General features: G+C 34.5%; 1 protein-coding gene across 19 annotated transcripts in view; it reads right to left on the reverse strand.

The window, feature by feature from the left end:
• TRIQK (triple QxxK/R motif containing) overlaps positions 1-15,425 on the reverse strand; it is an 84,882-nt gene that overhangs the window by 41,245 nt on the left and 28,212 nt on the right. For 6 of the 19 annotated variants that reach the window (XM_038579745.1, XM_038579741.1, XM_038579742.1 and 3 more), the window contains one exon: positions 742-807. The exons of 8 other annotated variants lie outside the window; for them this stretch is intronic. The gene's annotated coding sequence lies outside the window, so the exon portion shown is untranslated. Of the gene's footprint in view, positions 1-741; positions 808-1,338; positions 1,418-15,425 lie in introns of all 19 variants that reach the window. 5 more of the 19 variants (XR_005381229.1, XM_038579738.1, XM_038579740.1 and 2 more) reach the window with 1 other exon arrangement.

Here is a 15,425-nt window from a genome sequence, read left to right on the forward strand (position 1 = left end):
AAATTGAATTTAAAAAAGAAACTTAAAAAAAAAAGAAACTTGAAAAAATATATGGCAGAGATTATAACCTACTCACTAAAATTCAAATTCTCCTTTTCTTCCTGGCATGGAGGTAGACTATGTTTCCTAGCCTCATTTCAAACATGTAAGTTAGTGCTTGTCAAAAGAATATGAATGGAAGTCATGTATGTCACTTCTAGACCTGAACATTAAAATCTTTGTTGAAGGCTGTGTTCTCTTTCACCTTCCAATTGGCTAGAACGGAAATTATCCCCTGACAAACCTTAAGGGTACCTGTATGAATGCAGTACCTTTGGTCAGCCTGGGGTGGAAGAGGATAAACTCTAGTTTGTTTATCATCTTAGTACTTTACCAAAAAGTAGAATGACTGAAAAAGGAATGAAATTCTAGAGTACTTATATATGTTGGGTGGTGAGGTCTATTTATTACAGACTTAATTGTTCCCAGAGTGGCGCCTAGAAATTGCACCTCACTGCTTCTAGTAAGGAACTCGGAATAAAGATGCGGTGAGGCAAGAACTGGCCAATTCATAATCAAAAATACAAAGTGATAGAGAGCTACGTAATTTGGGGACTAACAAGGTTGGAAAAGCCAGCTTCTTCTAAAAGCCAAATAGCAAGAAATAGAAGAGAAAAAGGCTTTGAAGAACAAAGGTCCATTAAGACTTCTCAAAGAGACAGAAAGAGAGATAAAAAGTAGATTGGGATCCTCTTCTCTCACCTGGACCTATTGTTTCAGATCACCTGGAAGCAGCCACTCAGGTAGAAAGAGACAAGTAGAGGAGTTCTGAGGAATAGAAAATAAATAGGTGTGAGAACTATAGAAAGAAACTGCATGGTCATATGAAACTAGCCAGAAATATTAAGACGGCTACTAAAATCTGAGGGAATTATATTTACAAGGAAACCAAATTTGTCTAAAAAAAGTATGAGAATGAAAATAAATCCTTGGACCTCTAAACTTAAATTAGCCCATTGCAGCTCCCAAGGAAGGCAAACGCTATAGATCTGTAACAGCCACTTCACAGGTGACTAGGACGCAGAACCCTCCAGAAGGCAGAGCCATAAAGAACAACGGACAAGGGAATTTCACTTCTAAAAAAATCATAATTATGGTCCAAGGAAGAAACTTCTGTCAGTTCAATGAATGGGCCTTCTCAGTGTCCTCATGCTGGATCAGTGCTTCCTGTGTGGTTCCCATTTTTCCCATTCTTCCCTTTCTAAATGGGAATGATTATAGGGGATATGAAGCAGTTATCATTCTCTGCTTCACCATTAGGAAAGTTTGTCTGTAAACTTCAAGGAACCACATTCAAACCTGAGAAGGAGCACTGTGCACTGGCTTGAGATCCTTGACTTTGTTCTGGATGCAGTAAGTAGGGAACTTTAAGATCTTCCTACAAAAGAGATAAGAAAAATGTTGTGCATGGCTGTCTCATGACCAGAAAGGTGAACTATGGGAAAAATTGCTAGCTGCTTACTAAAATACATGTTCTCCTTTGTTTTTGCTTTTTCTTTTTTCTTGAGCTCCCTTGACAGAGTTTCCAACTTCTTCTAAGGCTAGCTATGGGCATGTGGTTAAGTTTCAGCCAACAGAATATGAAAAATTAGTGTTTGCTACTTCTAGAACCAACCTATAAAGACTTTCCATATGTGCTCATTCATCTGGCTAAAATGAGACGCCCCCAGAGTGGTGCTGAAAATAATCTAATGAAGATGGCAAGAGCCTATGACATCCTGGGCCCTGAATGACTACACAAAGGAAAGCTACTCAACCTACTTGTTTTTTCTCTTTCAGGCTGCTGTGAGGACAAGAAGTAACTTGTAGCATTTGAGCCTCTATACATTTTAGATTTATTTGTTACAGCTAACAGAATCACCCTAAGGAAAACAAGTATATATAGATGTCCTGTATAAGCTACTGGACTATAATTATCCTAAAGAACACTATTAAGGTTCTCAAATGCCAGATGTCTTTGAAATTGGTTTAGATCAAACTGTATTGTTTATTTACACATATGGTCATACAGGGCAATCCCAACAATGATACCACCTAATACAGTAAATGGCACCCCCAAATTAAAAATTACTACTTATGTGTAAGAAACTATAAATTCTGCTAAAAAGAAATCTATGTCTCTCTTTGTAATAATCTTCATATTTAACATTATGGTAATATTGAAGAATGTGCAAAGTAAGACAAAAAGTCAAATAAATTAAATCTTCACCTCTCATAAAACATGTAGTTATCATATCTAAGATAATACAACCTTAAAATTTCAAAAATGAAACTAAGTCATCACCTAATCCTATGTTCTCACTTGTTATTATTCAGAACATTAATACAAGCATCATAAAAAATATCAAGATATGTTATAATTTATTCATATAGCAACCATTTGCATAGCGTTTTGCATTTACTAATTGTAAAGAGGAGTCAAGGCAAGTTATTTTAATCTTGATTATTAAGGAGCTAAAAAAATATTACTCCATTTTAGGAGAGAAGTTGGCTTAAATAAATAAATACACAGACATTATTTCCTTTTCAACTTAGTTTTGTGTGCTGCCTTTATGGAATAGCTTAAATTTTTAAAAAGCAAATTACTAAGGCTAACTACCAAAATGGTCACTCACTGCGTCCCTCAATTCCTTCTTGGTCATTTGAATCAACATCCTAACAGAGATAACATTTTAGAGGTCAGTATTTTATTCATTCCTTACCGATAGTAAATAAAAAAGGAAGAGATTCATAGAGAGTATCTTTTCAACAAAGTGAATTAGATTTTACTTACTTTAAAATGTACTTTAAATAAAGTGATACCAAAAAAAGCTAAAAAAAAAAAAAAAACCTGGATTTTTATAAAGGCCGGTATTCTATGGATACATTTTATATGCATATAACCTGTGAATATAAAATCTTTAAAAGAATATCAACCTAAGAGATGCATTAAAGAAGAACTAGCTTTAAATTTTTGTTCCTAATGATTTTAGTGACTGATAATCCTTAACCAAAATTTCAAATTTTAAAACTTTATTCCCTGAAATTATTCTGTTCTATTCTTTATTTACCCTATTCTATTCTTTAAGCAAAATAAAATTTTACCAAATGTTGAAACCAGAACACGCCTAGAGAACACACCCATGCAAAAATGACTTACATTTTATTACCTGTAACAAACACAAGAAGGCAGAAAATATCTTACTTTTCTAATAAACACATTGAGGCTATTTTAAATGATCGAAAGAGATTCCCATTCATGTGTATGGTACAAACTGTCAGTGCCTCGGACATCTAGAACCTCTAAAATGTTCTGACTTTTCTTTGTTCTTCAAAGCCTTGCAGTAATCATCATTCATTTCTATTGCTTTGATGGTAAGATAGCAAACTCCCAAGAAATCCAGGGAGACATTAGCACATAGAGCCGCAATTTCTAATAAGACAGCTATTTGCATACAAGATCAGCCACAATTTAAAATGTGTTGTGATAGATGCGGAAAGGGAATAACAGATTTATATTAGCATGTACAATACCAAGATTGTTTTCACAATTTAATTCCTTGGAGATTACATCTCATCACCTTCTTTTATAAAGAACACCGCATTCCCTGAGGAACTAACTTGCTCTGAGACCCAGCTAAACTAAAATATGGATTAATAAGATAATATTTATTATTTATGAATTTCGCTGTAGGAATGATTTCAGATTAAATCATCAGAGAAGTTTTTAACATTCTTGAAACTTGATAACACATACTTAAGGAAGAAAAAAATGCTAATTTTATTTAATGCCTAAATTGCATATTAAAATACTTCATAATTAATTTTTATTTAATTAAAACTTAACACTCTCCAGGACTTTTCAGATTAAAGAGAATGTTTTTGTTTTTAATATCCTTTCTTAACCTAATTTTACACAGCAATTTGCCACATGTATTTTTAAATATAATATGTGACCTTTAAAAACAAACAAAGGTAGTACAATATCCTATCACATTCTGACCAAGGTATTTTATTGCTCATTTATACCTTTTTTATGAAATCCAGAAAGAACAAGTAAAGAAATAAGAAACCTGAAGCCTTCACATATGTCTCTGCTTCCAGAAAAAGCATTCAATCCAGACTGTGACATTTAAATACAGATCAAAACACAGGTTATTAAAAAATTCAACCCATGACCACAGAAAAAATAATGATCTCAGTTTTTAAGGCTAAAAGACCCTTCCTTCAAAAAATTCTTACTTTAGTATGAAGTTATAAATAGGCAGAAAAGATGTTTGGTTATGGCTGGATCAGAATTGAGAACCAATCATGAAAATAAAATCTTATGCCAGATGTTGGGATGAACAGAGTAGTGGGTAAATAAAGAAGGCACTTGTCCCTGATCTGATGCATTCATTATTCCAGACTGATGTTTTAAAAATTCAAAGCTGATTGTGTAAGCAGCATATTTAAGTCATCCAAATAATGGCCCATTTCCTAGATAAAGCAAAAACTCTTAATATACAGAACCATTAATAACACAAGTGTCTGTTCTCCTTACTCATGTTCTGGTGTACTATCAAATTCAGCTTTTAGTTCCATGATTTTGACAAGCTCGTTCACATTTTTATGAATTTACTCATGCTCTGCAATGTACTTTAAATGTCATTTTCATATTCTCCCATTTGTGAAATCTATATTTTAATATTTCAAGCAAGGGCACATGATTCAGATTTCCAAAGATAATCCTCCACACTTAAGGAAATGAAAAAAAGAAGTCATTTGGGACACTGTCAAAGTGTGACACAGTAGACAATGAATACTTTGACATAAATATATATATTGAGATAAATTATTACAAGTAGGACAAAGTCCTATTATGTAAAACTGGAGAGTTAAACAATGGTCTTCTAAGTGTTTTCAGGGATCAAAGTGTCCACCTCATCTTCACTTTGTCAAATTAATTTCTTTTAGAGCCACAGAAAGAATATGTCAACACTTGAGGGTCACCTAGGTGGGGCAGGTACCTGGGTAGCTCAGTCAGTTAAGCATCTGCCTTCAGCTCAGGTCATGACCTCAGGGTCCTGGGACTGAGCCCCACGTCTGGCTCCCTGCTCAGTGGGGAGTCTGCTTCTCCTTCTCCCTCTGCTTCTCACCCCTGCTCGTACTCTCTCTCTCAAATAAATAAATCTTAAAAAAAAAAAAAAGGCTTGAATACGTGGAAAAGTGATTTCTAAAATCCTGATCATTTGACCACATTGACATAAAAATTCCTAAGAAAAGTAACTGCAAGATAATTGTCTGTGTGACCCCAAAAAGTCATATTCTAGGAAAGGAATCTTAGCTGTTGGGACTCATCCTTCAGCCATATGATGGAACTAAAATGAATACTATAATGAATGTATATCATTATGGGAAAACAAACCAAAATTGGACCCCTATCTCTCACCACATGTAAAAGTCAATTGAGGATAGGTCATAGACCTAAACAAAAGAGCTAAAACAATAAAGCTACTAGGAAAAAAAGAGATTATCTTTATGACCTTGGAGTAAGCAAATATTTCTCAGAACACAAACAGGATAGACCATAAAGGCAAAAAATAAAAATGTATTGAACTTCATCAAAATTAGTTTTTGCTCAGCAAAAGATACTGGGAAGAAAAAAGAAAATAAATGTGTAATTTATAAACAGTTTGTAAATACTCGTAATATCTGTATCTGAAAAAAGAACTCACACTCAGTATATATAAAGAACTACTCAGGTAATATATAACATACAACTCAATAAAAACAAACAAACTAACAAAAAAACAGGCGAAAGCCTTGAACAGAAACTTCATCAAAGAAGATAAACAGATGACAAGTACATGAAGAATCTCAACACCACTAGTAGTCAGCAAAATGCAAATTAAAATAAGAATTAAAATTTCACTATACCCACTAGAATGGTTCAAATAAAGCTTTACTATACAAAATATTGGATGTGAAACAACTGAAATCCTGATACATTGCCGATGAGAGTATAAAATCACAATCACTTTGGAAAACTGGCAATTTCTTACAATGTTAACTGCCAGCAATTCCATTCTTAGGTATTTATCTAAGAGAGATAAATACATACACCCACAAAAAAAGCTTTGTATAAGGATGTTCACAGTATCTCTATTCACAATAGCTAAAATTTGGAAATAGCCCCCATGTTGATCAATGGAAGAACGGATGAACTGCGGTTTATTCATATATTCATACAGTGTAATATTACTCAGCAAAAAAATATATATATACTGATAATATACAATGAAGATAAATCTCAAAAATAGTATGCTGAGTGAAAGAAGCAATGGCTCCTTTAGACCTAAACCAAATGAGTATTCATCAGTTTTATGCCCTTGTGACATCATTTAACAATGGTGGTCCCTGCTTCTTTCCTGAAACACTCATTAAAACACTTACTTCCCATGGGTGAAGGAATATATGAGAGTTGAGAAAACAGAGATGGAAGGCATAGACAAATCTATTACAAAGTAAGTAAAGGGAAGGGGAGAGAGAGGATATTATGCAGAGAGGAAGGGAGAGGTTAAGGAAGCTTTTTTGGTTATACTTTGTTTTGTTTTACTCTTGAGGGCTTGTTTTTGAATGCAGATGAAAACTGGAGTCCGTATAAATAATAAGTACAAGGAGCCAGTAGCAGAAAGTGAGAGGGTAAAAAGACAGGAAAAAAATTAAAAATTACTGGGCTTTTCAAGTATGTAGAAAGGGACAGAATTCAGCGCACACTTGACATAATAATCATAGCAAGCTACCTCTTTCACTTTAACAGGAAAGAGGAAAAAAAGAAAGATAGTAAGAATACGTGTTAAGTTTTGAGTTCTGGTAGCCCAAAGTAGGAGTTCCAACCTGGCAGCTCCACATTCATCTGAAGTAAGAGGCATGATTATCTTCTAAGAGTGAAACGGAAGGTAGAAACTGCAAATTTGAGAGTGCAGAGGCTGGAATTTATGCTGGGGAAAAATTATGCTGGGGACAAATAGAGAGGGCTGTCCGGGGAAAACAGGATTAATGAGAAACACTATGAGACTGAATTAATTTGGTAACCAAGAATCCATGGTAGCATTAAACTACATGATTGAAAATAGCATTTATTTTTTTCTGCATGCTCAGCTGCTCACTGCTGGCTTTGGGAAGGGACAGACAGCTGGATTAAGCAAAATTTAGGTTTTTCCCAGAGACGCATGACAGCAGGGCAATAGGGCCATAAAGCTTAGGATACTATATAAAGTGGATAAAGTGATATGCCGTGGTGTCTAAAGACAGAAAAGGAAGTGAAAACCGCAAAGGGTGTAGAGTTAGGCAGAAAGTAGACTAATTTTTGGACCTAAAGATTTGGATGAGATCAAATAACCAAAGTTTTGGGAAGAAAAGAACTAGAGTTTCTTTGACTAAAGAACAAAGGCTATTAACAGAGAGTTATGGAGTGACCGATGTTATTGCTGTGACAGAGCAGGTTATGATCCAGCAGGGAAGACAAGTTAAGGAAATGAGAAGCCAGAACAATACAAACCTCACACATGTGGTTAGCGAAGGCACCCATAATGGTTGAAGGATTTGGGCTAAGGTAGAAAGACTCTAAGTTAGGAAGACAGAGGAGTGACCTGCATAGCCACAGTTAACAGCAATAAAGAGAGGTCGAGGGTACTACAGTCAGAAGGAATCAGCTACAAAGGAGATGGGTTTCTTCCTTCATTTGTCTTGTTTGTTTTTATTTGCATGGAAAAGTAAATGAACTAGAAGTGGCAATAAGAAAATAAAAAGATAACAACCAGACTTATGGTCCACAGGTATGGGGAGAGTTAAAGAAAGAAGAGTCTCCACTTAAGAAGGCTTTAGGGAAATGGTGTCTATGAGAAAAATCAGGTTTCAATTAATGTCAAGAGGGTAAAGTGATAATCAATGGAGTGCTTGAGGGTGGATAGGGTTCAAGAGGGATATAAAGAGAACTAGAAGGAAGAAAATAGCAAGAGATTGGTTCAGTAAAACAATGAAAATGAGCCACAGAATAACAGGGGCATAAGTGTTCAGGGGAGGACAAATGGTCAAATGTGTCATCTTGGACAGCAAAGAAAGATAACAGGAATGTGTTATTAGGTCATCTCCAAACTGCATCGAGTACTCAGGCCTCTCCTGAGTCAGCTGTGGCCTAGGTAAAATGAGGAATCCCAGTCCCTTTGGGAAGGGTCAGCTGGCTGGAACTGAACACCTCAGAAGAAAGACTCCAGTCTCTAGAGTCTAGTTAGGCATATGAACTCAACAGAACAACTAGAGGCTCTAGGTCAGCATTTGTCAAAAATGCTGTCCATCCATCACCAATGTCAAGAGTTGTGTGGGATGTTCATTAAAATGCAGACTCCCCCATCATGGTCCTACTGAATCAAAATCTCAAGGGCCCAGGTCCATGAGTCTCCAGAGTTTTGGGAGGGGGGTTTTTTGCTTGTGTGTTTTGTTCTTGTTTTTTGACCACTAATGTTTAAGAATCACTACTTTTCTTTTTAACCAGCTTATAGGTAATTCTGTGCACTAGCATTTGAGAAACGCTGCTGGAAGTAGATGGAAGGACTCAGCAGGGACCAGAAGATCCTTCAACCTCTCTGGTGGAGGTTGAATGAGGCAGTCTGACAAAACTTTAGAAGCTTTTAAAAATTGGCTGAATCTTCAGACTTTTTCTAAATTCAACAGGGAACATTAAGAGGGTATTGTGCAATGAGGTAATCAAAGCGGTTACTTTTTAATGTGATTAGAAAGGCTAGAAGGTTGAAGATAATTAACAAGCTTAAAACAAATCTAGGTACTTTCCAAAGGCAATCTACTAAGAGAGCAACATAGTAAGTAAAAAGGAAGAGACATTTAGTGTTTGACTTTTCAGAATTTGGGAATAGCAGGAAGGAGGCACAGGGCAGAAGAAGAGCTAAAGATAACTATGCTTTCACATTTGAGTGATGATTAAGATACAAAGTCCCAGGCTTCATTGTTCAGAGATACCCAGTCAGGAAGGTTGGGGAGAGACCAAGGAAGCTGAATTTTTAACAAGCACCAACTCCCTGCCAAGGTTTTCAATCCCAGGTGGTACATGGACCACACTTGGCAAAATATCTGGTTAGAGAGATAGTATGTCATTAACAAAAATAGGTAATAAAAGGAGGTAATAGGGAAAAAAAGATAAAGGGTAGGTGGTGAGGGTAGGAGAGTATTAAAAATACACATTATAAAATATTTGTAATTGCTGTAAGGAAACAAGCTCTTGTTTTTCCTAAAACCTCGAAGAATTAGTTTATCTAAACATAATAGTATCACTAATTCCCTGGCCTCCATCAAAAAATCCCCACAAATATTTTACTTACTTTTATTTTAATGCCTTTTTAATGCACAGATTGTTGTGGCATCTGGACACATGACATACTCGAAAACAACACATTAAATTTATACTGCCCAGAATAGACAAAAAGCTGCCTTGCATATACCATCAACAATGCTCATCACTGGGGGAAGGGGGTGCTGCAGTAGCTGGGTCCCATGGAATTATTATTATTTTTTTAATTCTGAACTTTGCATAAATATCAAAGGAATAAACACTTCAAATCTGAGGAGAAAATTTCCACCAAGTAAGTGGCCACGTTCTTAAGTGGAAAAATAATCTTTCCTATTTAGAGGGTTTAATTCAGCAAAATGGGACATGTACTTCAGTTAATCTCTTGTACTACATTTGCAAAAGGAGATAGGATAGGTTAGTTAAACTAGGATTGGCCTACAACATAACTTCTTATTGTCAATAAAGTCATTAGTGACCTAAATTATATTGTCTTTCAAACAAAGGATTTTTTGTCATTTTTTTATGTTTTTTCAAACATTTCTAAGGTTACAAGAATATGGCACCAAATAAATAAAACTGCAGACCCTGTTTTTACTATTTCAAAGTGCTGATTGATGAAGAGACATAAGGCATAAGGCAGAGAAGATCCTGAGGCAGAGAAGAGGCAGTTCCATGTCTACTTTGACCACTAACTAATTAATATACCTTTAGATTGGTTTGTTTTTTGGTTTTTGTTTTTGATGAGACAAAGAATGACTGAAAATAGGATTATAGATCTAAAGGTCACAAGCCTTGATATTTCAATACTTATAATCCCTGAAACTGGTTATTTTAAGAGAATTACATTGAGAGAGGATTTTTTATATTTTAAGAGAATTATATGAAACCCAAGATTGTTTCAATTATCATACAGATAATAGAAAGTTTGATTCTGTCCAGATGGCACCAAAAACTGTTAGCTAAAGGATGAAGGAAAACAATAAGCTCTAGATGCGAACATCTCAGATGGCATCTATTCTTATCTCTGTAATTCCTAAATAAGCAGATGTATATCTATTTTATCATAATTTCCTTTTTTTTAAGATTTTATTTATTTATTCATGAGAGACACAGAGAGAGAGAGAGTCAGATCAGAGACACAGGCAGAGGGAGAAGCAGGCTCCATGCAGGGAGCCTGATGTGGGACTCGATCCCGGGTCTCCAGGATCAGGCCCTGGACCGAGGGTGGCGCTGAACCGCTGAGCCCCCGGCTGCCCTATTTTATCATAATCTCTTAATATGAACTCCTTTTTCTTAATTCTCAAGTAACATTAGTGAATTCTTATGATTCAGAGGTTTTGGCAAATTATCAGAGACAAAGGTTTACTGACAAAAAGGACTTTTTTTTTTTTTTTTGCCCAAAAGTTTAAACGCATTTCACTGGGAATGTCCAAATAATATATCTGTGTTCAGTATACATGAACTGTTCTAATACACTCTAAATTTTTTTTTTAATTTTTTGATACACTCTATATCTAACAAAATCACAATAACCAAGTTTGACTTATTTAAAGTTAAAGTTTTCATTTTTCTTAGTTTGCATAAATTTTACATTGAAGCAAATATGAACCAAATTCTCCAAATATGGTCACGTTAAGACAATATATAAAGAACTTTGAGAAGTCTACTGAACGGTTTTTCTGAATCTCTTCAAATGCCTTGTAGATCTCTTAAAGAAGACTTGAATAGGTCATGTTTCCAATGTGACTTGACCAACTTTTCAAATTTTGCATATTATCATCTCATGAAGCCTCCGTTTGATGTAAAGTTTGGTGAAATAGAGGGATTATTGGAAAGCTGGTTTAGATGGATTGTAAGGGAAGTGAATAAGCATCTGGTTAATGAATAAAAGATGTCCAGAACTGGCTAAGAGACACGCTTATCAGCTCCCCAGGTTCACAGAGGATAGGAATATCCTGCCGACAGAGATCTAGCATAGAGTGACCATAAAATTTACCACCCAAGCCAGAACATTTTGAGAGTGAAAGGGAACTCTGTGACACCAGGACAGCAAGTATAAACCAGGACTGCCCTGGGCCAACTCCTGCCCTAGCGCACTCTTGCCCTAACTATAAAGTATACAAGTACAATTCACAATAGCACACTGTCCCTCAACTAGTTCTGTCATTCATAAGGTGTTGCAATAGAAGGAAGGAATGGAAAATCTCCTGGAATACTTCCATTTCAGGAAATAAGTGATTATTTTAGACAATACTTGCTGCATACACAAGACCATGGTATCAGATTGTACTATGGCACAAACTGTCCTCATTTATGAATTTCTCTGTGACGCATCACACTACTGAGTATTTGGTCTTGAAACTAAGCTGTTGAGTTTCCCAGTTAGCACTGTCCCAATTCTCCCTTATTCCAGCTTGATTTCTTTTTGATCATCTTCATATTCACTCTTCCTTAGTCTACCTGTTAAACACTGGTGCTCCCCATAGTTCATTCATTTCACATATGCTCTCCTTGGGTCCTGATTCCCTGGAATACATGTATCAAGGGCCTATATCTCTAGCCCTGGCTTCTCGATCATACATCCAGCACCATTCTGAGGAATGACAACATGAATTTCCCATTTCTCCCAATGATCAACTTGTTTTTCCTACATTCTATCTCATTTATTTTCTAACTAAACTCATAGGAATGTCAAAGAAGCAATGCTGTTTTCTTCTCATTGCATATTTTCCTTAACTGGTAGTGCTAACTTTGATCACTTGATCAAAGTGATAATGTGATAATGTGCCTGATTTCTCCACTGAGAATTTAGTCTTTTCCTCTTTGTAATTACTAAGTATTTGGTTGGGGGTACTTTGAAATTATATAAATATCCTATTCTTCCTCAAATTTGCAACTACTAGTTTAGTATTTATTGATGTTTTGTGATGAATTAATTATACTCATACAATTGTCAAATGATGATTTTCTAATTTCACCATTCCTTCTGCATTTATTAGCTCATATTCTATGGTATGAAAAAGTGTTTTCTTCTCCCCATTTATTCATTTTTGTGTTTATATCAGTATATACTCATAAATTGCTGTTTTATTCAATGGGTTAAAATTCACTTATATCATTTGTTTATTTTGATGCTCAAATTGTCCTGAAGTTAGCCAATGGAAGGTCCTTCAAGTAATCTGTAACTTTTGACATAGGCTGCTGTCATTTTTTAAACACCTGTTCTTTTTGGCAAAATAAAATATTCAAGGTTCATCTTACACTTTCCTTGATCCTGCCCTGGAATCTGCCATTTCTCCCATGAGCCCAGTTACCTTTCAATGAGGAATAGCATTTATACGTCAAGATCTGGGGACAGGTTATGTTCACTGCTAATGAGTGACACTGTTTCCAAGCTTGTCAGTGCACAGAGCTAGAGAACATATGTACTGGTATGAAGTCAGTGCTTCCAATTTCCAATCCAATGCCACACAATTTGTAGTAGTTTTGTGCTTTCCACATTTCTATTTGTAACTTTCTTCTCTAACAGTGACAAACCTATCGACATTATTATCAATGAAATTTGTCATGTTTAATTTTTGTATAATATTCAGTAATAAAAAGTTAATATCAAAGATTTTTTTAACTTGTAGATCACCTAAGAAACAATGGGCAAGAGCTTATTTGAACTAAATCTAACAAGTAACTAACCTGTGCTAATGTAGACCAACTTGAGGATAATAGTGTTATCAAATCTTAAATACCCCACAGATGCCAATCACATTATTTTATGGCTTACAGGCATGTGCTCCACTCTATGGCAAGAAAAAATGAGACTGCTCCTAAAACAACTTAGGCCTATCCCTAAAGTTGGCCATGGGGTCTATTTCTCATAAGCATATATTTGCATACAGGAGGGGCAGCTAGTGGAATAAAATCAAGGCTCTCTGAAGGTAAGGGTTAATAGAATTCTAAACAGATAACTAAAAGTGTCATTTCAATGTATACATAAATATTCATACATAAAAAAGAAATAGATTGAATTGATAACATTCAAGAACTATATGGTGTAATTACATGTAAGTATATGGTTTCATCACTTAATCTAAGATTTGAAAATGATGGTTTTCAAATTTTCTTTTTTTTTATTAAGCCTTTTATTTTCATTACAGTATAGTTAACACATAGTATTATATTAGTTTAGGTATACAATATAGTGATTCAACAATTCTGTACAGTGCTCAGTGCTCATCATCATAAGTGTACTCTTTAATCCTCATCATTTGTTTCGCCCATGCCCCCAACCACCTCCCCTCTTGTAACTATCAGTTTGTTCTTTATAATTAAGAGCCTGATTTATGGTTTCCCTCTTTTTTTTCCTATGCTCACTTGTTTTGTTTCTTAAATTCCATGCATGAGTGAAATCATATGGCATTTCTTTCCCTGACTTATTTTACTTAGGATTACACTCTCTGTCTCCATCCATATTGTTGCAAATGGCAAGATTCCATTCTTTTTATGGCTGAATAATATTCCATTGTATATGCACTACTTCTTCTTTATCCCCTCATCTATCGATGGACACTTGGACTGCTTCCATAATTTGGATATTGTAAATAATTCTGTAATGAACATATGGGTGCATATTTCCCTATGAATTACTGTTTTTGTATTTCTTTTTTTGGTAATTATCCAGTAGTGCAATTACTGAATCATAGAGTAGTTCCATTTTTAACTTTTTAAGAATTCTTTATATTGTTTTCCACAGTGGCTACACCAGTTTCATTTCTACCAACAGTGCAGGAGGGTTCCTATTTCTCTCCATTCTTGTCAACAGTTGTTTCTTGTGTTTTTTATTTTAGCCACTCTGACAGGTGAGAAGTGATACCTCATTGTAGCTTTGATTTGCATTTCTCTGATAATGAGTGATATTGAGCATCTTTTCATATGTTGTTGGCCGTCTGTATTTCTTCTTTAGAGAAATGTCTGTTATGTCTTACTTGTTCTTTGGGTATTTAGTGGTATAAGTTCTTTATATACTTTGGATACTAACCCTTTATTAGAAATGTCATCTGCAAATATCTTCTCCCATTCAGTAAGTTGCCTTTTAGTTTGTGACAATTATTATGTATGGCAATTATAACTTATGCTAATTATTAGTCATTTCAATGTATATTATCTCTTTCAAGTAATTAGGTTTTCAAATTCAACAAAAACATCCTGGGAAAAGTCACTTAAGTCCATCTAGAGAGAGCAAAAATATGATTTCACTTACATGTAGACTCTAAAAAAATAAAACAAATCAAAAACCTGAAAAAAAAAAAAAAAACCAGAAACAGACTCTTGGTACAAAGAATAAACTGTTGCCTGCAGAGGAAAGGAGGAGTATACATGAACATTTGTATCAGGTTAAGGATAATTATTTTCATGCCTAGAAATAAATCCTAGAAACAAACAAATTGGAGAGGCCCAATAATAATATTACCTACATCTTAAACATATCTTTTAAAACCAATGAAAGATATGTTCACTGAGATAAACATAATCTGAGTACATAAGAGGAAATAAACATCTCAAAGCAATCATCAGAATGTTCTTTATGATAATTTTGTTTCTAATAGTTTCATAATATTGTATGACTTACTAAAAAATAGCTTTATTAGTAAATAAGTATCAAAAGTATAAAAATAACTAGTACACATATAATTTCATAGAAGTTGCATTTAAATGCATTCATTATATTGAAGTCTCATGTGATTATATCATTACCATTTAACTAATATAAGGATTTCTCAGACTGGTAGTTTTCAAACAGATTGCGTTACTAAACCTTATATTTATAAACAATGATGCACATTACTCATTTTTAAAACCACCAAACTAAACTACCAGATTAATACAATAAAAAGTATTAAGTTTAAAAATTGAGAAAATAATGTGGAGAAAGGTTAATGGGGAGAAGAACTGGGTTATTAACTAATATAATTCCACTATGTAGAAATAAGAAAATAAAGAAAAATAGAGAAAAAAAGTACAAAAATACAAAAGTACATTTATTCTTTTTTAAAGATTTATTTATTTA

Source organism: Canis lupus, chromosome 29 (assembly GCF_011100685.1).
Source record: "Canis lupus familiaris isolate Mischka breed German Shepherd chromosome 29, alternate assembly UU_Cfam_GSD_1.0, whole genome shotgun sequence".
NCBI lineage: Eukaryota > Metazoa > Chordata > Mammalia > Carnivora > Canidae > Canis > Canis lupus.